We start from the raw sequence: 24,257 nt of genomic DNA on the forward strand, positions 1-24,257 counted from the left end.
GCCCCACAGTGCCAAAAAATACACATGCCCCCACAGTGTCAACATATATACATGCCCCCACAGTGCCAAAATATACACATGCCCCCACAGTGCCAAAATATACACATGCCCCCACAGTGCCAAAAAATACACATGCCCCCACAGTGCCAACATATATACATGCCCCCATAGTGCTAAAATATACAAATGCCCCCACAGTGCCAACATATATATATGCCCCCACAGTGCCAACATATATACATGCCCCCACGGTACCAACATATATACATGCCCCCCCAGTGCCAACATATATACATGCCCCCACAGTGCCAAAATATACACATGCCCCCACAGTGCCAACATATATACATGCCCCCACAGTGCCAACATATATACATGCCCCCACAGTGTCAACATATATACATGCCCCCACAGTGTCAACATATATACATGCCCCCAGAGTGCCAAAATATACACATGCCCCCACAGTGCCAAAAAATACACATGCCCCCACAGTGCCAACATATATACATGCCCCCACAGTGCCAAAATATACACATGCCCCCACAGTGCCAAAAAATACACATGCCTCCACAGTGCCAACATATATACATGCCCCCACAGTGCCAACATATAACATGCCCCCACAGTGCCAAAATATACACATGCCCCCACAGTGCCAAAATATACACATGCCCCCACAGTGCCAAAAAATACACATGCCCCCACAGTGCCAACATATATACATGCCCCCATAGTGCCAAAAACAACACATGCCCTCATAGTGCCAAAAAATACACATGCCCCCACAGTGCCAACATATATACATGCCCCCACAGTGACAAAAACTACACATGCCCCTACAGTTCCAACATATATACATGCCCCCACAGTGCCAACATATATACATGCCCCCACAGTGCCAAAATATACACATGCCCCCACAGTGCCAAAAAATACACATGCCCCCACAGTGCCAACATATATACATGCTCCCACAGTGCCAAAATATACACATGCGCCCACAGTGCCAAAAAATACACATGCCCCTACAGTGCCAAAAACTACATATGCCCTCACAGTGCCAAAAAATACACATGTCCCCACAGTGCCAAAAAGACAGATGCCCCCACAGTGCCAAGCAGACAGATGCCCCCACAGTGCCAAACAGATGCCCCCACAGTGCCAAACAGATGCCCTCACAGTGCCAAACAGACAGATGCCCCCACAGTGCCAAACAGATGCCCCCACAGTGCCAAACAGACAAATGCCCCCACAGTGCCAAACAGACAGATGTCCCCACAGTGCCAAACAGACAGATGCATCCACAGTTCCAAACAGATGCCCCACAGTGCCAGATAGATGCCCCCACAATTCTAAAAAATACATGCCCCCACAGTGCCAAACAGACAGATGCCCCCACAGTGCCAAACAGACAGATGCCCCCACAGTGCCAAACAGATGCCCCCACAGTGCCAGACAGATGCCCCCACAGTGCTAAAAAATACATTCCCCCACAGTGCCAAACAGACAGATGCCCCCACAATGCTAAAAAATAAACATGCCCCCACAGTACCAAAAAATACATGCCCCCACAGTGCCAAACAGACAGCCCCTGCCGCCAACCCCATGCCAACCCCACCCCCACACTGTGAAAAAACAAGCAGCCAACTTACCAAAAGCTTTAAAATCACCTGCTCCTTATTGGTGCTTGCTTGCTCCGCAGCACGAGTCCAGTGTAATGGCGCTGGGTGTGTCTGGGGAGTGGCTTCGTCATTGGTCGTTAACAGCATACACATTCAGCGACGTCTATGGTCGGTAATGACCATATTGAGAATTGAGCATACATGCTCCACAGATAAACGAGGGTCGTTAACGTCCAGCGGGGCCGCACATCAGTGGTCGTCGGATGCATACACACTTGACGATATAATGAACAATGTCGTTGATGAGGGCTGAAATGAACGACGTCGCTCATGTTATCGTCAAGTGTGTATGGGCCTTAAGTGTATAACTGTTTAATCTATGAAAGATCTGTTTTGAGAAAAAATGATATTAGAAACACACTCACATATGAAATACAAAACCTGTTTTTTTAAACACCTGTTTATGGTCTTAAACAGAAGCATCCTTAATCATGTTGCTGGATCAATGGCATTCATACCCTCTACTGTATAATAAATATTAAAAGCCCCTTCTGTACCCAAAAGCTGTCTGTATGAAATATCTTCCTGAAGTTGCTCATTGTGGGTACACCGCCACCCTTAATACTTTTCTTAGATTACAGCAAGAAGAGTCAGATGACTATTAAGATTTATTCAAAATGATGGCACTTTATCGCAAACTGTCAGTGTTAAAAAATAAATAAAAAATACATAATTTGACACATTGATGTAGATATATTTTATTTCAATCTGTTTTACAACTCTAGAGATAATTGTGCTTTCAGAATACCTTTGATTGGTTCTATCTACTATAGAATAGTATTTAATGCATTTCTTTCACTACCATATGATAATGTACCACATGCTGTGTACAGGACTGATGTTTAACTTGAATGTATAATGACATGACAAACTTTTATGCATAAAAGGTTAAGCTTTTGCTCTACTGTAGCATCACTTGTATTGCATTCAGCCTTGAACATCATAAACTTGCATATAGTACCCATTAAACAATAGGGAATGCAATATTATGTAATATGAATCCTGCGGTTCAAAACAAACTATCATCTATCATTCTATTTTTGTGTGTATTTGCCTAATTGCTTTTGTCTCTTAGCATTAGTAGAGAGTAGGATTTCCTTTGTTTTCAACACATTCTCAAAGTAATACATTGCAATACATGTATTATGTGTGTGGCAAGGGGCAGTGTGATGCAAAAGATCCAGGGGTGTTTAGCTAGTAAGCCCAGGGAAGTCATGCATTTGGAGCATAAAATGTGTGGTTTACCTGCTTGCTGATTTCACTGTGTCTCTCCCTGCAGCCTGACAGCTGAGTAATCAAAACAGAGCATTTGTTAGGAGAAATCAACAAGCAGGTAAACCATACATTTTATCCTACACATTCATGCCTTCCCTGGGCTTACTAGTGTAACCTCTGGTTAAAATAATTTTATTAAACATTCCTTTTCTAAATTAAATATAGTGTGATGATAAATCTAAGATAAGTATTGCCCATACAGACTCCATCTTGTAAAGGCAAAACATGTTATTTTATACAATACACCTGTAAGTATTCAAAACACAAGAAATAGTCTCAAGTAACCAAGTAGATTGTTTCTGTTAACTTCATAGTATTGGAATGCCTCTAACCTTCACTATACCCAGAAATAATGAGAGAATAGATAAGGAGGTGTTCACCAGATGTAGAATGATGAACCCCACCACATAGCTCACACACATCTTAGAAGTACAGTAGCAATAAGATAAGAGATTTTCTGTATAGTGAGCCTTTTGTATCCAATTAATTGTATGACTCACAAATGTTATTCTACGTATGCACCTGTTTGTTAAGAAAGAATATAATGCTTGACGCCACGCAAAATAAACCAGAGACTGCCTGACACTATTGCTGTGAACGTGTCTGTACTCTCCCTGCGCTGATACTTATGGGACTTCTGACACACGCATAGTACTCTGGTCGCCAGTGATCTAAAAGAGTTATTTATTTCAGATCCATCAACTGGAGCTCAACCACCGAGATTCTTATAGTGACCTGTGCACGGACATCAAAGGCATAATCAGAACAGCGGATTTCCATCACTTGCACATCTGGGTGAGAAGACATTTCTACTCCAAGTTATGGTCTCCATTGTTGTGACAAGTGTTTCGTCTGTGTAGGGGTGCACTGTACAGAATACTGTTTTGTTTGTGTGTTTCAGTTTCCCAGTTTCAAATTGCTTACTGATGCAGTACTGTGTGGGTTTCAAAATTACATGTCTGATGTACCTTTGAAAAGTGTTGCAGACTTAAGTGCTCTTACATGCAGCTACAGATTTAAATGTTCAGAGTTCACAGTGATATTGGTATTCAATTGGTTTTAAACAATCAAGTGATTGGTTTTCCCGATTAGTGGGAGTGCTGCTGGTTGATACAACTTGTGATTTATACATCCCCAAAGATAGAGTAACAGGAGTAAAAGTGCTTAATGCCTTTTAATAGGTTGTCATATTGATGGTGATTACATTCAGACTAGAGTAGGAAAATATTGGGATTCTGTTGCAAATCATCTGCCTGTAAATTTGTTTCCTTTAAGGACAATCTTTGTGTGCCCAGAAATACTAAGTTCACCCAGTTTGGTACCAGAGAATAGGGTTTATTTAACCAGAAGAGAAAACACACACACACACACACACACACACACACACACACACGGCTTTGACCCACAGAGATACACAGGGTTTTTAATCCCGCAGTGACATACTGGATTTGGCCAATCCAGTATAATGGGTAACACAGACAGTAAGTGTCTATCTGAATGTCAGACTCCAGTGGATGTGATGGGTACAATTTTTGGTCCGGAGTCGACAGTTGCAATGTCCAAGCTTTTCATAAAGTCTGGCATTGATAGAAACGGCACACTTGAGCCGGTCAAATTGCAGCAGATGTATAAGTCTTATGGCACTTACATAAAGAACAAAAAACTTGAAGGAAAACGTTTAGATTGGATAAAGGTATCTGACAAACTCCAGTTTGAAAAAGAATCACAAGAGATGGATGAGAATATGGATAGCACACTCCCCATTGATTTCTTTAAAAGGTCATCTATTAAGACAGCAGGTCCAAGTTGTTCAAGGGTTAATGCAAGTCGAAGGGGATGGAGATGTCCCAATAGAGATTATCAAGCATGTAATTATCCTCAAAATCAGATTTGTTGGAATTGTAGTGCTCATTGGTCAGTAGAGTGTAAACATTGCAAGTTAGGAGCACTGTACACAGCATACACGGCACCCAGGAAAGATACTAGAAGCTGGGATGGAAAAGGCACATGGGTTGTTCCCCATAAACAGAATAAATGGAAATGTAACTGTCCACAGATAAAGCTGCGGACAGGGTTAAGTTGCAAAGTTTGTGATAGCAAGAGACATGATTTGGTTGTTCCCTTAGCACCTCCTCCTATGAAGGAGCAGCTGGTGCAGCCTCTGGTACTCAGTCACCAACACCACTGTACCCCATATACACCCGCAACACACCTGCATAAGGCACAACACCACCCAGACAAGTCCACTGGTACAAGCCTAGGTCCCCTACAGATCAGATGGCATTAGCAAGAGATGTACCCAACATAACTAAAGATCCTATGCATGTTTATCATTATATGAAATGCCTCCAAGTCTTCTTTGAAGCCACTTGGCTAGACTTGGATCAAATGACTAAGACTACAATGGGTAATTTTCAGGCTGACCAAATATCAAGGCAGCCAGCAGACAAAGCTGGTTTTGAAGTGGACACCCCAACTGCAGCCGGAAAGAAGGAAGCTGAAAGTGGAGAAAGCTGGCTAAAGAAATGTGAGGCATACTGCGACACTAAAATCAGCAGTATGCCAGCTCAAGATGTCCAACAAGCACGTGATCAATCTGTCACTGATTACTATCAGCAATGCAGGCAGAAACATGAGGATCATGCTGCCAATCTTAATACCCTCCGAGACCAGAGAATGTTTAAAAACACATTCCTCAGCAGCTTGAAACATGACTTACTCAAAGCCCTTAAGGTCAGCCGCCGTGAATATACTACTTTATCCACTGATGTACTCCTGGCAATTCTAAGATCCCTTGAGTAGGAAGAAATAGACAAGCAAAATAAAAAGGAAGCCTTTTCGGATGGTGCATGATCGAAGTATACACCTCTTGTGCCTAATCCACATACTTTGTTAAATGGAGTACCACCTACCATACATTATTTTACACTTACACTGTCACCTACACAGATTAAAGTTTTTCATGTGTTGAAACATTGTCAGTGCTCCAGCACTGGTGTTACCTGACTATAGTAATCCATTTACATTGTTTTGTCATGAGTCTAACTTTTCAGTCAGGCTCTCTCTCTCTATACAGTATACGGTGATGATGAAAATACCAGCAATTTTTTCAAAGCTGTTCATGATTGTGTGGAACTCATGAAACAAGAATCACTGTCTTTGTCTAACATCTTGGACGTTCCACTAGATGATGCAGACCTCACCCTGTTTGTAGATGGGGTCCCATACACAGGATCAGCAGGTAAACCAGTCAAACATGCTAGCCATATCAGAGCACTGTTTACTGCACTCCAGTTGCCCCAAAGCCTGCAGTGATAAAGATAAAGGTGCACACTTGAGAGGCTACCCCTGAGGCTGAAGGCAATAGATTGGCAGACCAGGCAGCACATACTGCCACCATAAGTCCCTGTGCCCAGGGCAAACCCACTTATGTGATAGAGCCCACCCCCAAGTTTGACCTAAGTACCCTCATAAAGAGAAGGGAAAAAGAGCATGCCTGGAATTAGGAACCAAAATGATGAGTGGGGTGAAGGTCAACGTTTGTGTCTGCCAAGAACACTTTACCCAGTAATGGCCCAGATAATGGTAAGGTGCACCTTTGGAAGGATACAATGGTGACTATCACTAACAGTAATTGGATAGCTCCAGCCTTTGCACAAGCAGCGCAAGCCTTTGTAACAGGGTGTTTAATCTGTGCATTGAATAATCCCGGTAAATCTGTCCCAACCCCTTTGAAGAGTACTCCCCAGACTCAGTACTCCTTTCAGAGAATACATATTGATTTCATGCAACGGCCTAAATGCTCAGGATATGAGTATGCCCTCATTTGTACGGACCTCTTTAGTCACTGGGCAGAAGGGTGAGCGTGTAGGAATGCAGATGCAAAGACAACGGCTAAGAAAATCATGACTGAGGTTATTTGCAGATATGGTGTACCAGAGGCCATAGAAAGTGATAAAGGAACTCACTTCACCGGACAGGTATTTCAAGAGTTACTAAAAGACCTTAATATAGGGGGTAATTCAGAGTTGATTGCAGCAGCAAATTTGTTAGCAGTTGGGCAAAACCATGTGCACTGCAGGTGTGGCAGATAAAACAATTGCAGAGAGAGTTGATTTGGTTGGGTTATTTTGTTTTCTGTGCAGGGTAAATACTGGCTGCTTTATTTTTACACTGCAATTTGGATTTCAGTTTGTACACACCACACCCAAATCTAACTCTCTCTGCACATGTTATATCTGAACCCCCCCCCCCACCCTGCACTGCACATGGTTTTGCTAACAAATTTGCTGCTAAGATCAACACTGAATTAGGCCCATGGGTGTAATTCAGAGTTGATTGCAGCAGCAAATTTGCTTGATTGCAGCAGCAAATTTGTTAGAAGTTGGGCACAGAAACAATATAACCCACCCAAATCTAACTCTCTCTGCACATGTTACATCTGCCCCACCTGCAGTGCACATGGTTTTGCCCAACTGCCAGGGCTGTTTCTAGCCAATTTGGCTCCCAGTGCGATATTTAAAAATGCGCCCCCCCATGACATAAAAAAATGTGCCCCCCAAACACACACCTAGATAAAAAAAAAACTTGCGCATGCACCGGGCAAGGGGCGTGGTCTCATCTAAATGGGTGTGGCCTCATTTAAATGGGCATGGCCTCGTCTGAAAAGACTACCTCACAATCCAGTTTTTGACCCTGCTCCAACAGATCACGACCACCACAGGAAAAAAAAATTCTACCATATTAAGCCCCACACAGTAATGCCCCCTGCACCATATTATGCCATACACCGCAATGCCCTTGATACTGTACATTAAATCCCCATACTACGGCAGGCAAGAGTCCCCATTTCACACATTACGACAGGTGTCCCCATTTTACACATTGAGAGAGAGAGAGAATACTTACAGAGGCGATTACCGCTCTTCGGCCCGCCTCACCAGTTGCTCCTCGTGCCGGCCTTTCCCTCTTCCTAACTTGGATCCCCCTCTGTACTCCGCTAGGGGGGGGGGTTTCGCGTCATGACGGGGTTGCGTCGTGACGTAACGACGCAAACGCATCATTCCGTGAAACTCCGCCCCCCGAGCGGGTTACTCGGGGAGAAATAGGAGGGGGAAGCAGGGAGCCACAGTTAGTGCCGCGGCGGGCGCCCAGTGCGGATGCACTGCTCACCTGCCCCAAGAAACGGCCCTGCCAACTGCTAACAAATTTGCTGGTTCAATCAACTCTGAATTACATCCATAGTCTCCAACCTCCACATTCCTCACAGACTGCAAAGCAGTGTCTGTCCATGGCCTTAAACTCAGTGAGAAACAGCCCAAGGAAAAATATAGGGCTGACTCCTTATGAGATTCTCTTTGGCACAGCAAATAGATTGGGTTGCTATTTCCCACAGACACTGCAAAACTCTCATGGTGACATGGTGCAATATGTGTCTGCTTTACAGAAACAGTTAACTAAAATACATGGTCAGTGTTTTCTTCTATTCCAGACCCCATTCGTGATAGAGGAACTCAACGGCTGCAACCCGGAGATTGAGTGGTCGTTCGAAAACATGCCAGAAAAGCTCTTGAACACAGGTTTAAAGGTCCCTTCCAAGTCTTGCTGACTATGCCCACCTCAATAAAGCTGCAAGGAAAGGACACATACACATCCCAGATCTTCTTACAAGGGGAGTTGGGTTCTGAGAGTTAATACCATGTTTAACCTGTAGGGTCCCAGACCTGATAAAGGCCTATGCGGCTGCATTATAGGATGGTCAGTGATTGCAATAATGATTATTTTCTCCATATTTATTTGGTCATTTGCTGCATATCAACATTTAGATAATCCATCCATGAATGTAACCAGAAGGATTACAATAGCCCCAGAGCCCTACACTAATTCCGTGATACTGTCACACCTTATGGTAGCAAAGACACTGGGAGTGGAAAACTGATGGATCTGCACACATGCACCTATTAATGCTAGATCCATGCACTGGATAGGTGTACCTTTGACCCTATCAGAATTTATGTCCCTTAATACAAGTGAAGGGAGAATTTACAACAAGACATTGGCTAGTGAGTCAGTTGCACTGTATATAGCTACCTTGTTGCACTCACCTAGTTTTTGTATCACATCTCTGACTCTTCACAATAAAACACATCTTGCCCCAATCTCCAGAATACTTGTACAAGTAAATTGTACATTCTCTCAACTGAACTTCACATGAATGTATGGACAAAATATATCCATGTGTACCAATTATGGTTCACCAATAGTTTTTTACCGTGCTTCCATGACTTCCCTTACTCAAGTTAATATCTTTATCAGATATTCTGCTCTTACAATCCCACCCACAAATGTTCAAATGTCAGGTATAAGACTCACTTACAATGATTCTAACCAGTAGTTAAATGTATGGATCAATGATTCAGGTAATTGTGAAAGGGCTGAAGGACATGCACATATGGTAGGAGATTACTCACCTTGCTTAAAGCCATTCAAGCTAGCACAGGATGCGGTCCTGAACACACCAAGTATACTTCCCAAGGATGTTTATTTTCTATGTAGACAGAAAGCCTACAAGTAGATACTCTATGGGGGATATGGTACATGCACCTTAGGCAGAGTGATACCAGCCATCGTACCTGTTGGTGACCTGACCCTAGAAGAGATACAGGATGCAAACAGGTACCCTCATAGGATAGCTAATAGATCCATGGTCCAGAAAGGCAGCAGAGAAGGAGGATATGCCTCCTTATTTCACACTAACTTTGAAACAATGGGGGTCATTCCGAGTTGTTCGCTAGCTGCTTTCGGTTGCAGCGCGGCGATTAGGTAAAAAAGCAGCATTTCTGCGCATGCATATGGTGCGCAGTGCGTATGCACAACGAACTTTCACACAAGACTATGCAGTTTCACACAAGGTCTAGCGACGTTTTTCAATCGCACTGCTGGCCACAGAGTGATTTACAGGAAGTTGGTGTTTCTGGGTGGTAACTGGCCGTTTTCGGGGAGTGTGTGTAAAAACGCAGGTGTGCCCGATAAAAACGCAGGAGTGGCTGGGGAAATGGAGGTGTGGCTGGCCGAACGCAGGGCGTATTTGTCACGTCAAAACAGGAACTAAACAGTCTGAGGTGATCGCAAGGTAGGAGTAAGTCTCGAGCTACTCTGAAACTGCACAATCTTATTTTGTAGCAATGCTGCTAACCTTTCGTTCGCACTTCTACTAAGCTAAGATACACTCCCAGAGGGCGGCGGCCTAGCGTTTGCACTGCTGCTAAAAGCAGCTAGCGAGCGATCAACTCGGAATGAGGGCCAATGTTGGGAGTCACATTGGGAAATGTGATAACACTTGGCAAAGTGGCAACTGCCTTTAATGACGGGCAAGTTGTAGATTTGGCTAAATTACTTGATAACATCACTCAAATATAAGTGATGTGCACTGTAAATTTTTTGGGTTTTGTGTTTTGGTTTTGGATTCGGTTCCGCGGCCGTGTTTTGGATTCGGACGCGTTTTGGCAAAACCTCCCTGAAAATTTTTTGTCGGATTCGGGTGTGTTTTGGATTCAGGTGTTTTTTTTTACAAAAAACCCTAAAAAACAGCTTAAATCATAGAATTTGGGGGTCATTTTGATCCCATAGTATTATTAACCTCAATAACCATAATTTACACTCATTTCCAGTCTATTCTGAACACCTCACACCTCACAATATTATTTTTAGTCAAAAAATTTGCACCGAGGTCGCTGGATGACTAAGCTAAGCGACCCAAGTGGCCGACACAAACACCTGGCCCATCTAGGAGTGGCACTGCAGTGTCAGACAGGATGGCAGATTAAAAAAAAGTCCCCAAACAGCACATGATGCAAAGAAAAAAAGAGGCGCAATGAGGTAGCTGTGTGACTAAGCTAAGCGACCCAAGTGGCCGACACAAACACCTGGCCCATCTAGGAGTGGCACTGCAGTGTCAGACAGGATGGCACTTCAAAAAAATTGTCCCCAAACAGCACATGATGCAAAGAAAAAAAGAGGCGCAATGAGGTAGCTGTGTGACTAAGCTAAGTGACCCAAGTGACCGACACAAACACCTGGCCCATCTAGGAGTGGCTCTGCAGTGTCAGACAGGATGGCACTTCAAAAAAATAGTCCCCAAATAGCACATGATGCAAAGAAAAAAAGAGGCACAATGAGGTAGCTGTGTGACTAAGCTAAGTGACCCAAGTGGCCGACACAAACACCTGACCCATCTAGGAGTGGCACTGCAGTGTCAGACAGGATGGCACTTCAAAAAATAGTCCCCAAACAGCACATGATGCAAAGAAAAATGATAGAAAATAGAGGTACAAGATGGAATTGTCGTTGGGCCCTCCCACCCACCCTTATGTTTTATAAACAGAACATGCACACTTTAACAATCCCATCATTTCAGCGACAGGGTCTGCCACACAACTGTGACTGAAATGACTGGTTGGTTTGGGCCCCCACCAAAAAAGAAGCAATCAATCTCTCCTTGCACAAACTGACTGTACAGAGGCAAGATGTCCACCTCCTCCTCATTGTCCGATTCCTCACCCCTTTCACTGTGTACATCCCCCTCCTCACAGATTATTAATTCGTCCCCACTGGAATCCACCATCTCAGGTCCCTGTGTACTTTCTGGAGGCAATTGCTGGTGAATGTCTCCACGGAGGAATTGATTATAATTAATTTTGATGAACATCATCTTCTCCACATTTTCTGGAAGTAACCTCGTACGCCGATTGCTGACAAGATGAGCGGCTGCACTAAACACTCTTTCGGAGTACACACTGGAGGGGGGGCAACTTAGGTAAAATAAAGCCAGTTTGTGCAAGGGCCTCTAAATTGCCTCTTTTTCCTTCCAGTATACATACGGACTGTCTGACGTGCCTACTTGGATGCGGTCACTCATATAATCCTCCACCATTCTTTCAATGGTGACAGAATCATATGCAGTGACAGTAGACTACATGTCAGTAATCGTTGGCAGGTCCTTCAGTCCGGACCAGATGTCAGCACTCGCTCCAGACTGCCCTGCATCACCGCCAGCGGGTGGGCTCGGAATTCTCAGCCTTTTCCTCGCAGCCCCAGTTGCGGGAGAATGTGAAGGAGGAGCTGTTGACGGGTCATGTTCCACTTGACTTGACAATTTTCTCACCAGCAGGTCTTAGAACCTCTGCAGACTTGTGTCTGCCGGAAAGAGAGATACAACGTAGGTTTTAAATCTAGGATTGAGCACGGTGGCCAAAATGTAGTGCTCTGATTTCAACAGATTGACCACCCGTGAATCCTGGTTAAGCGAATTAAGGGCTCCATCCACAAGTCCCACATGCCTAGTGGAATCGCTCTGTTTTAGCTCGTCCTTCAATCTCTCCAGCTTCTTCTGCAAAAGCCTGATGAGGGGAATGACCTGACTCAGGCTGGCAGTGTCTGAACTGACTTCACGTGTGGCAAGTTCAAAGGGTTGCAGAACCTTGCACAACGTTGAAATCATTCTCCACTGCGCTTGAGTCAGGTGCATTCCCCCTCCTTTGCCTATATCTTAGGTAGCTGTATAGGCTTGAATGGCCTTTTGCTGCTCCTTCATCCTCTGAAGCATATAGAGGGTTGAATTCCACCTCGATACCACCTCTTGCTTCAGATGATGGCAGGGCAGGTTCAGGAGTGTTTTCTGGTGCTCCAGTCTTCGGCACGCGGTGGCTGAATGCCGAAAGTGGCCTGCAATTCTTCGGGCCACTGACAGCATCTCTTGCACGCCCCTGTCGTTTTTAAATAATTCTGCACCACCAAATTCAATGTATGTGCAAAACATGGGACGTGCTGGAATTTGCCCAGATATAATGCATGCACAATATTGGTGGCGTTGTCCGATTTCACAAATCCCCAGGAGAGTCCAATTGGGGTAAGCCATTCTGCGATGATGTTCCTCAGTTTCCGTAAGAGGTTGTCAGCTTTGTGCCTCTTCTGGAAAGCGGTGATACAAAGCATAGCCTGCCTAGGAACGAGTTGGCGTTTGCGAGATGCTGCTACTGGTGCCGCCGCTGCTGTTCTTGCTGCGGGAGGCAATACATATACCCAGTGGGTTGTCACAGTCATATAGTCCTGAGTCTGCCCTGGTCCACTTGTCCACATGTCCGTGGTTAAGTGGACATTGGGTACAACTGCATTTTTTAGGACACTGGTGACTCTTTTTCTGACGTCTGTGTACATTTTTGGTATCGCCTGCCTAGAGAAATGGAACCTAGATGGTATTTGGTACCGGGGACACAGTAAATCAATCAATTTTCTAGTTCCCTGTGAATTAACGGTGGATACCGGAAACACGTTTCTCACCACCCAGGCTGCCAAGGCTTGAGTAATCCGCTTTGCAGCAGGATGACTGCTGTGATATTTCATCTTCCTCGCAAAGGACTGTTGGACAGCAATTGCTTACTGGAAGTAGTACAAGTGGTCTTCTGACTTCCCCTCTGGGATGACGATCGACTCCCAGCAGCAACAACAGCAGCACCAGCAGCAGTAGGCGTTACACTTAAGGATGCATCGGAGGAATCCCAGGCAGGAGAGGACTCGTCAGACTTGACAGTGACATGGCCTGCAGGACTATTGGCTTTCCTGTCTAAGGAGGAAATTGACACTGAGGGAGTTGGTGGTGTGGTTTGCAGGAGCTTGGTTACAAGAGGAAGGGATTTAGTTGGCAGTGGACTGCTTCCACTGTCACCCAAAGTTTTTGAACTTGTCAATGACTTCTGATGAATGCGCTCCAGGTGACGTATAAGGGAAGATGTTCCTAGGTGGTTAACGTCCTTACCCCTACTTATTACAGCTTGACAAAGGCAACACACGGCTTGACACCAGTTGTCCGCATTTCTGTTGAAATAATTCCACACCGAAGAGGTGATTTTTTTTGTATTTTGACCAGGCATGTCAATGGCCATATTCGTCCCACGGACAACAGGTGTCTCCCCGGGTGCCTGACTTAAACAAACCACCTCACCATCGGAATCCTCCTTGTCAATTTCCTCCCCAGCACCAGCAACACCCATATCCTCATCCTGGTGTACTTCAACAGTGACATCTTCAATTTGACTATCAGGAACTGGACTGCGGGTGCTCCTTCCAGCACTTGCAGGGGGCGTGCAAATTGTGGAAGGTGCCACCTCTTCCCGTCCAGTGTTGGGAAAGTCAGGCATTGCAACCGACACAATTGGACTCTCCTTGGGGATTTGTGATTTAGAAGAACACACAGTTCTTTGCTGTGCTTTTACCATCTTAACTCTTTTAAGTTTTCTAGCAGGAGGATGAGTACTTCCATCCTCATGTGAAGCTGAACCACTAGCCATGAGCATAGGCCAGGACCTCAGCCGTTCCTTGCCACTCCGTGTCGTAAATGGCACATTGGCAAGTTTACACTTCTCCTCAGACGATTTTGATTTAGATTTTTGGGTCATTTTACTGAGCTTTATTTTTATGGATTTTACATGCTCTCTACTATGACATTGGGCATCGGCCTTTGCAGACGACGATGGCATTTCATCGTCTCGGCCATGACTAGTGGCAGCAGCTTCAGCACGAGGTGGAAGTGGATCTTGATCTTTCCCTATTTTACCCTCCACATTTTTGTTCTCCATTTTTTAATGTGTGGAATTATATGCCAGTAATATATCAATAGCAATGGCCTACTACTATATATACTGTGCACAACTGAAAAGCACCACAGGTATGGATGGATAGTATACTTGACGACACAGAGGTAGGTAGAGCAGTGGCCTACTGTACCGTACTGCTATATATTATATACTGTTGGTCAGCAAAATGATGCACTGTCCTCCTACTATATATATACTGCGCACAACTGAAATGCACCACAGGTATGGATGGATAGTATACTTGACAACACAGAGGTAGGTAGAGCAGTGGCCTACTGTACCGTACTGCTATATATTATATACTGGTGGTCAGCAAAATTAAGCACTGTCCTCCTACTATATATATACTGTGCAAAACTTAAATGCACCACAGGTATGGATGGGATAGTATACTTGACGACACAGAGGTAGGTAGAGCAGTGGCCTACTGTACCGTACTGCTATATATTATATACTGGTGGTCAGCAAAATTATGCACTGTCCTCCTACTATATATATATATATATATACTGTGCAAAACTTAAATGCACCACAGGTATGGATGGATAGTATACTCGATGACACAAAGGTAGGTAGAGCAGTGGCCTACTGTACCGTACTGCTATATATTATATACTGGTGGTCAGCAAAATTATGCACTGTCCTCCTACTATATATATACTATGCAAAACTTAAATGCACCACAGGTATGAATGGGATAGTATACTTGACGACACAGGGGTAGGTAGAGCAGTGGCCTACTGTACCGTACTGCTATATATTATATACTGGTGGTCAGCAAAATTATGCACTGTCCTCCTACTAGATATACACTGTGCAAAACTTAAATGCACCACAGGTATGGATGGATAGTATACTTGACGACACAGAGGTAGGTAGAGCAGTGGCCTACTGTACCGTACTGCTATATATTATATACTGGTGGTCAGCAAAATTATGCACTGTCCTCCTACTATATATATACTGTGCAAAACTTAAATGCACACAGGTATTGATGGATAGTATACTTGACGACACAGAGGTAGGTAGAGCAGTGGCCTACTGTACCGTACTCCTATATATTATATACTGGTGGTCAGCAAAATTATGCACTGTCTTCCTACTATATATATACTGTGCAAAACTTAAATGCACCTCAGGTATGGATGGATAGTATACTTGACGACACAGAGGTAGGTAGAGCAGTGGCCTACTGTACCGTACTGCTATATATTAAATACTGGTGGTCAGAAAAATTATGCACTGTCCTCCAACTATATATATACTGCGCACAACTGAAATGCACCACAGGTATGGATGGATTGTATACTTGACGACACAGAGGTAGGTAGAGCAGTGGCCTACTGTACCGTACTGCTATATATTATATACTGGTGGCCAGCAAAATTATGCACTGTCCTCCTACTATATATATACTGTGCAGAACTTAAATGCACCACAGGTATACCTGGGATAGTATACTTGACGACCCAGAGGTAGGTAGAGCAGTGGCCTACTGTACCGTACTGCTATATATTATATACTGGTGGTCAGCAAAATTATGCACTGTCCTCCAACTATATATATACTGCGCACAACTGAAATGCACCACAGGTATGGATGGATTGTATACTTGACGACACAGAGGTAGGTAGAGCAGTGGCCTACTGTACCGTACTGCTTTATATTATATACTGGTGGCCAGCAAAATTATGCACTGTCCTCCTACTATATATATACTGTGCAGAACTTAAATGCACCACAGGTATACATGGGATAGTATACTTGACGACCCAGAGGTAGGTAGAGCAGTGGCCTACTGTACCGTACTGCTATATATTATATACTGGTTGTCAGCAAAATGATGCACTGTCCTCCTACTATATATATACTGTGCAAAACTTAAATGCACCACAGGTATGGATGGTATTGTATACTTGACGACACAGAGGTAGAGCAGTGGACTACTGTTCTCCTACTATATACTACAATGCAGCACAGATATGGAGCGTTTTTCAGGCAGAGAACGTATACTGGTGGTCACTGGTCAGCAAAACTCTGCACTGTCCTCCTACTAATACTGCTGGTCCCCAGTCCCCACAATAAAGAAATTAGCACACTGAGCACAGATATTTGCAGCACACTGAGCACAAATATGGAGCGTTTTTCAGGCAGAGAACGTAGATATTTGTAGCACACTGAGCACAGATATTTGCAGCACACTGAGCACAGATATTTGCAGCACACTGAGCACAGATATTTGCAGCACACTGAGCACAGATATTTGCAGCACACTGAACATAGAAACTGAGAGGACGCCAGCCACGTCCTCTCACGATCATCTCCAATGCACGAGTGAAAAATGGCAACGACGCGCGGCTCCTTATATAGAATACGAATCTCGCGAGAATCCGACTGCGGGATGATGACGTTCGGGCGCGCTCGGGTTAACCGAGCAAGGCGGGAGGATCCGAGTCTGCTCGGACCCGTGCAAAAAAAGGGTGAAGTTCGGGTGGGTTCGGATTCCGAGGAACCGTACCCACTCATCACTATCAAATATATGATGAGACTTTTGAATTAGTGTTGGAAGACATCAGAATAGTGAAGAAAGAGGTTCAGGCACCCAGGATGGTTTTAGACTTCCTTACCACTAAAGATGGAGGAATGTGCATGATAGTAGCAGAAGCATGTTGTAATTAGAGATGAGCGCCTGAAATTTTTCAGGTTTTGTGTTTTGGTTTTGGGTTCGGTTCCGCGGCCGTGTTTTGGGTTCGAACGCGTTTTGGCAAAACCTCACCGAATTTTTTTTGTCGGATTCGGGTGTGTTTTGGATTCGGGTGTTTTTTTCAAAAAACACTAAAAAACAGCTTAAATCATAGAATTTGGGGGTCATTTTGATCCCAAAGTATTATTAACCTCAAAAACCATAATTTACACTCATTTTCAGTCTATTCTGAATACCTCACACCTCACAATATTATTTTTAGTCCTAAAATTTGCACCGAGGTCGCTGTGTGAGTAAGATAAGCGACCCTAGTGGCCGACACAAACACCGGGCCCATCTAGGAGTGGCACTGCAGTGTCACGCAGGATGTCCCTTCCAAAAAACCCTCCCCAAACAGCACATGACGCAAAGAAAAAAAGAGGCGCAATGAGGTAGCTGTGTGAGTAAGATTAGCGACCCTAGTGGCCGACACAAACACCGGGCCCATCTAGGAGTGGCACTGCAGTGTCACGCAGGATGGCCCTTCCAAAAAACCCTCCACAAACAGCACATGACGCAAAGAAAAAAAGAGGCGCAATGAGGTAGCTGTGTGAGTAAGATTAGCGACCCTAGTGGCCGACACAAACACCGGGCCCATCTAGGAGTGGCACTGCAGTGTCACGCAGGATGGCCCTTCCAAAAACCCCTCCCCAAACAGCACATGACGCAAAGAAAAAAAGAGGCGCAATGAGGTAGCTGTGTGAGTAAGATTAGCGACCCTAGTGGCCGACACAAACACCGGGCCCATCTAGGAGTGGCACTGCAGTGTCACGCAGGATGTCCCTTCCAAAAAACCCTCCCCAAACAGCACATGACGCAAAGAAAAAAAGAGGCGCAATGAGGTAGCTGACTGTGTGAGTAAGATTAGCGACCCTAGTGGCCGACACAAGCACCGGGCCCATCTAGGAGTGGCACTGCAGTGTCACGCAGGATGTCCCTTCCAAAAAACCCTCCCCAAACAGCACATGACGCAAAGAAAAAAAGAGGCGCAATGAGGTAGCTGACTGTGTGAGTAAGATTAGCGACCCTAGTGGCCGACACAAACACCGGGCCCATCTAGGAGTGGCACTGCAGTGTCACGCAGGATGTCCCTTCCAAAAAACCCTCCCCAATCAGCACATGATGCAAAGAAAAAGAAAAGAAAAAAGAGGTGCAAGATGGAATTGTCCTTGGGCCCTCCCACCCACCCTTATGTTGTATAAACAAAACAGGACATGCACACTTTAACCAACCCATCATTTCAGTGACAGGGTCTGCCACACGACTGTGACTGATATGACGGGTTGGTTTGGACCCCCCCCAAAAAAGAAGCAATTAATCTCTCCTTGCACAAACTGGCTCTACAGAGGCAAGATGTCCACCTCATCTTCACCCTCCGATATATCACCGTGTACATCCCCCTCCTCACAGATTATCAATTCGTCCCCACTGGAATCCACCATCTCAGCTCCCTGTGTACTTTGTGGAGGCAATTGCTGCTGGTCAATGTCTCCGCGGAGTAATTGATTATAATTAATTTTAATGAACATCATCTTCTCCACATTTTCTGGATGTAACCTCGTACGCCGATTGCTGACAAGGTGAGCGGCGGCACTAAACACTCTTTCGGAGTACACACTTGTGGGAGGGCAACTTAGGTAGAATAAAGCCAGTTTGTGCAAGGGCCTCCAAATTGCCTCTTTTTCCTGCCAGTATAAGTACGGACTGTGTGACGTGCCTACTTGGATGCGGTCACTCATATAATCCTCCACCATTCTATCAATGTTGAGAGAATCATATGCAGTGACAGTAGACGACATGTCCGTAATCGTTGTCAGGTCCTTCAGTCCGGACCAGATGTCAGCATCAGCAGTCGCTCCAGACTGCCCTGCATCACCGCCAGCGGGTGGGCTCGGAATTCTGAGCCTTTTCCTCGCACCCCCAGTTGCGGGAGAATGTGAAGGAGGAGATGTTGACAGGTCGCGTTCCGCTTGACTTGACAATTTTGTCACCAGCAGGTCTTTCAACCCCAGCAGACCTGTGTCTGCCGGAAAGAGAGATCCAAGGTAGGCTTTAAATCTAGGATCGAGCACGGTGGCCAAAATGTAGTGCTCTGATTTCAACAGATTGACCACCCGTGAATCCTTGTTAAGCGAATTAAGGGCTGCATCCACAAGTCCCACATGCCTAGCGGAATCGCTCCCTTTTAGCTCCTTCTTCAATGCCTCCAGCTTCTTCTGCAAAAGCCTGATGAGGGGAATGACCTGACTCAGGCTGGCAGTGTCTGAACTGACTTCACGTGTGGCAAGTTCAAAGGGCATCAGAACCTTGCACAACGTTGAAATCATTCTCCACTGCACTTGAGACAGGTGCATTCCACCTACTATATCGTGCTCAATTGTATAGGCTTGAATGGCCTTTTGCTGCTCCTCCAACCTCTGAAGCATATAGAGGGTTGAATTCCACCTCGTTACCACTTCTTGCTTCAGATGATGGCAGGGCAGGTTCAGTAGTTTTTGGTGGTGCTCCAGTCTTCTGTACGTGGTGCCTGTACGCCGAAAGTGTCCCGCAATTTTTCTGGCCACCGACAGCATCTCTTGCACGCCCCTGTCGTTTTTTAAAAAATTCTGCACCACCAAATTCAAGGTATGTGCAAAACATGGGACGTGCTGGAATTTGCCCATATTTAATGCACACACAATATCGCTGGCGTTGTCCGATGCCACAAATCCACAGGAGAGTCCAATTGGGGTAAGCCATTCCGCGATGATCTTCCTCAGTTGCCGTAAGAGGTTTTCAGCTGTGTGCGTATTCTGGAAAGCGGTGATACAAAGCGTAGCCTGCCTAGGAAAGAGTTGGCGTTTGCGAGATGCTGCTACTGGTGCCGCCGCTGCTGTTCTTGCGGCGGGAGTCCATACATCTACCCAGTGGGCTGTCACAGTCATATAGTCCTGACCCTGCCCTGCTCCACTTGTCCACATGTCCGTGGTTAAGTGGACATTGGGTACAACTGCATTTTTTAGGACACTGGTGAGTCTTTTTCTGACGTCCGTGTACATTCTCGGTATCGCCTGCCTAGAGAAGTGGAACCTAGATGGTATTTGGTAACGGGGGCACACTGCCTCAATAAATTGTCTAGTTCCCTGTGAACTAACGGCGGATACCGGACGCACGTCTAACACCAACATAGTTGTCAAGGACTCAGTTATCCGCTTTGCAGTAGGATGACTGCTGTGATATTTCATCTTCCTCGCAAAGGACTGTTGAACAGTCAATTGCTTACTGGAAGTAGTACAAGTGGGCTTACGACTTCCCCTCTGGGATGACCATCGACTCCCAGCGGCAACAACAGCAGCGCCAGCAGCAGTAGGCGTTACACGCAAGGATGCATCGGAGGAATCCCAGGCAGGAGAGGACTCGTCAGAATTGCCAGTGACATGGCCTGCAGGACTATTGGCATTCCTGGGGAAGGAGGAAATTGACACTGAGGGAGTTGGTGGGGTGGTTTGCGTGAGCTTGGTTACAAGAGGAAGGGATTTACTGGTCAGTGGACTGCTTCCGCTGTCACCCAAAGTTTTTGAACTTGTCACTGACTTATTATGAATGCGCTGCAGGTGACGTATAAGGGAGGATGTTCCGAGGTGGTTAACGTCCTTACCCCTACTTATTACAGCTTGACAAAGGGAACACACGGCTTGACACCTGTTGTCCGCATTTCTGGTGAAATACCTCCACACCGAAGAGCTGATTTTTTTGGTATTTTCACCTGGCATGTCAACGGCCATATTCCTCCCACGGACAACAGGTGTCTCCCCGGGTGCCTGACTTAAACAAACCACCTCACCATCAGAATCCTCCTGGTCAATTTCCTCCCCAGCGCCAGCAACACCCATATCCTCCTCATCCTGGTGTACTTCAACACTGACATCTTCAATCTGACTATCAGGAACTGGACTGCGGGTGCTCCTTCCAGCACTTGCAGGGGGCGTGCAAATGGTGGAAGGCGCATGCTCTTCACGTCCAGTGTTGGGAAGGTCAGGCATCGCAACCGACACAATTGGACTCTCCTTGTGGATTTGGGATTTCAAAGAACGCACAGTTCTTTGCGGTGCTTTTGCCAGCTTGAGTCTTTTCAGTTTTCTAGCGAGAGGCTGAGTGCTTCCATCCTCATGTGAAGCTGAACCACTAGCCATGAACATAGGCCAGGGCCTCAGCCGTTCCTTGCCACTCCGTGTGGTAAATGGCATATTGGCAAGTTTACGCTTCTCCTCCGACAATTTTATTTTAGGTTTTGGAGTCCTTTTTTTACTGATATTTGGTGTTTTGGTTTTGACATGCTCTGTACTATGCCATTGGGCATCGGCCTTGGCAGACGACGTTGCTGGCATTTCATCGTCTCGGCCATGACTAGTGGCAGCAGCTTCAGCACGAGGTGGAAGTGGATCTTGATCTTTCCCTAATTTTGGAACCTCAACATTTTTGTTCTCCATATTTTAATAGGCACAACTAAAAGGCACCTCAGGTAAACAATGGAGATGGATGGATTGGATACTAGTATACAATTATGGACTGGCTGCCGAGTGCTGACACAGAGGTAGCCACAGCCGTGAACTACCGCACTGTACTGTGTCTGCTGCTAATATATAGACTGGTTGATAAAGAGATAGTATACTCGTAACTAGTATGTATGTATAAAGAAAGAAAAAAAAACCACGGTTAGGTGGTATATACAATTATGGACGGGCTGCCGAGTGCCGACACAGAGGTAGCCACAGCCGTGAACTACCGCACTGTACTGTGTCTGCTGCTAATATATAGACTGGTTGATAAAGAGATAGTATACTCGTAACTAGTATGTATGTATAAAGAAAGAAAAAAAAACCACGGTTAGGTGGTATATACAATTATGGACGGGCTGCCGAGTGCCGACACAGAGGTAGCCACAGCCGTGAACTACCGCACTGTACTGTGTCTGCTGCTAATATATAGACTGGTTGATAAAGAGATAGTATACTCGTAACTAGTATGTATGTATAAAGAAAGAAAAAAAAACCACGGTTAGGTGGTATATACAATTATGGACGGGCTGCCGAGTGCCGACACAGAGGTAGCCACAGCCGTGAACTACCGCACTGTACTGTGTCTGCTGCTAATATATAGACTGGTTGATAAAGAGATAGTATACTCGTAACTAGTATGTATGTATAAAGAAAGAAAAAAAACCCACGGTTAGGTGGTATATACAATTATGGACGGGCTGCCGAGTGCCGACACAGAGGTAGCCACAGCCGTGAACTACCGCACTGTACTGTGTCTGCTGCTAATATATAGACTGGTTGATAAAGAGATAGTATACTCGTAACTAGTATGTATGTATAAAGAAAGAAAAAAAAACCACGGTTAGGTGGTATATACAATTATGGACGGGCTGCCGAGTGCCGACACAGAGGTAGCCACAGCCGTGAACTACCGCACTGTACTGTGTCTGCTGCTAATATATAGACTGGTTGATAAAGAGATAGTATACTCGTAACTAGTATGTATGTATAAAGAAAGAAAAAAAAACCACGGTTAGGTGGTATATACAATTATGGACGGGCTGCCGAGTGCCGACACAGAGGTAGCCACAGCCGTGAACTACCGCACTGTACTGTGTCTGCTGCTAATATAGACTGGTTGATAAAGAGATAGTATACTCGTAACTAGTATGTATGTATAAAGAAAGAAAAAAAAACCACGGTTAGGTGGTATATACAATTATGGACGGGCTGCCGAGTGCCGACACAGAGGTAGCCACAGCCGTGAACTACCGCACTGTACTGTGTCTGCTGCTAATATATAGACTGGTTGATAAAGAGATAGTATACTCGTAACTAGTATGTATGTATAAAGAAAGAAAAAAAAACCACGGTTAGGTGGTATATACAATTATGGACGGGCTGCCGAGTGCCGACACAGAGGTAGCCACAGCCGTGAACTACCGCACTGTACTGTGTCTGCTGCTAATATATAGACTGGTTGATAAAGAGATAGTATACTCGTAACTAGTATGTATGTATAAAGAAAGAAAAAAAAACCACGGTTAGGTGGTATATACAATTATGGACGGGCTGCCGAGTGCCGACACAGAGGTAGCCACAGCCGTGAACTACCGCACTGTACTGTGTCTGCTGCTAATATATAGACTGGTTGATAAAGAGATAGTATACTCGTAACTAGTATGTATGTATAAAGAAAGAAAAAAAAACCACGGTTAGGTGGTATATACAATTATGGACGGGCTGCCGAGTGCCGACACAGAGGTAGCCACAGCCGTGAACTACCGCACTGTACTGTGTCTGCTGCTAATATATAGACTGGTTGATAAAGAGATAGTATACTCGTAACTAGTATGTATGTATAAAGAAAGAAAAAAAAACCACGGTTAGGTGGTATATACAATTATGGACGGGCTGCCGAGTGCCGACACAGAGGTAGCCACAGCCGTGAACTACCGCACTGTACTGTGTCTGCTGCTAATATAGACTGGTTGATAAAGAGATAGTATACTACTAATATTATATATACTGGTGGTCAGGTCACTGGTCACTAGTCACACTGGCAGTGGCACTCCTGCAGCAAAAGTGTGCACTGTTTAATTTTAATATAATATTATGTACTCCTGGCTCCTGCTATAACCTATAACTGGCACTGCAGTAGTGCTCCCCAGTCTCCCCCACAATTATAAGCTGTGTGAGCTGAGCAGTCAGACAGATATATAATATATATAGATGATGCAGCACACTGGCCTGAGCCTGAGCAGTGCACACAGATATGGTATGTGACTGACTGAGTCACTGTGTGTATCGCTTTTTTCAGGCAGAGAACGGATATATTAAATAAACTGCACTGTGTGTCTGGTGGTCACTCACTATATAATATATT

Source organism: Pseudophryne corroboree, chromosome 5 (assembly GCF_028390025.1).
Source record: "Pseudophryne corroboree isolate aPseCor3 chromosome 5, aPseCor3.hap2, whole genome shotgun sequence".
Lineage (NCBI taxonomy): Eukaryota > Metazoa > Chordata > Amphibia > Anura > Myobatrachidae > Pseudophryne > Pseudophryne corroboree.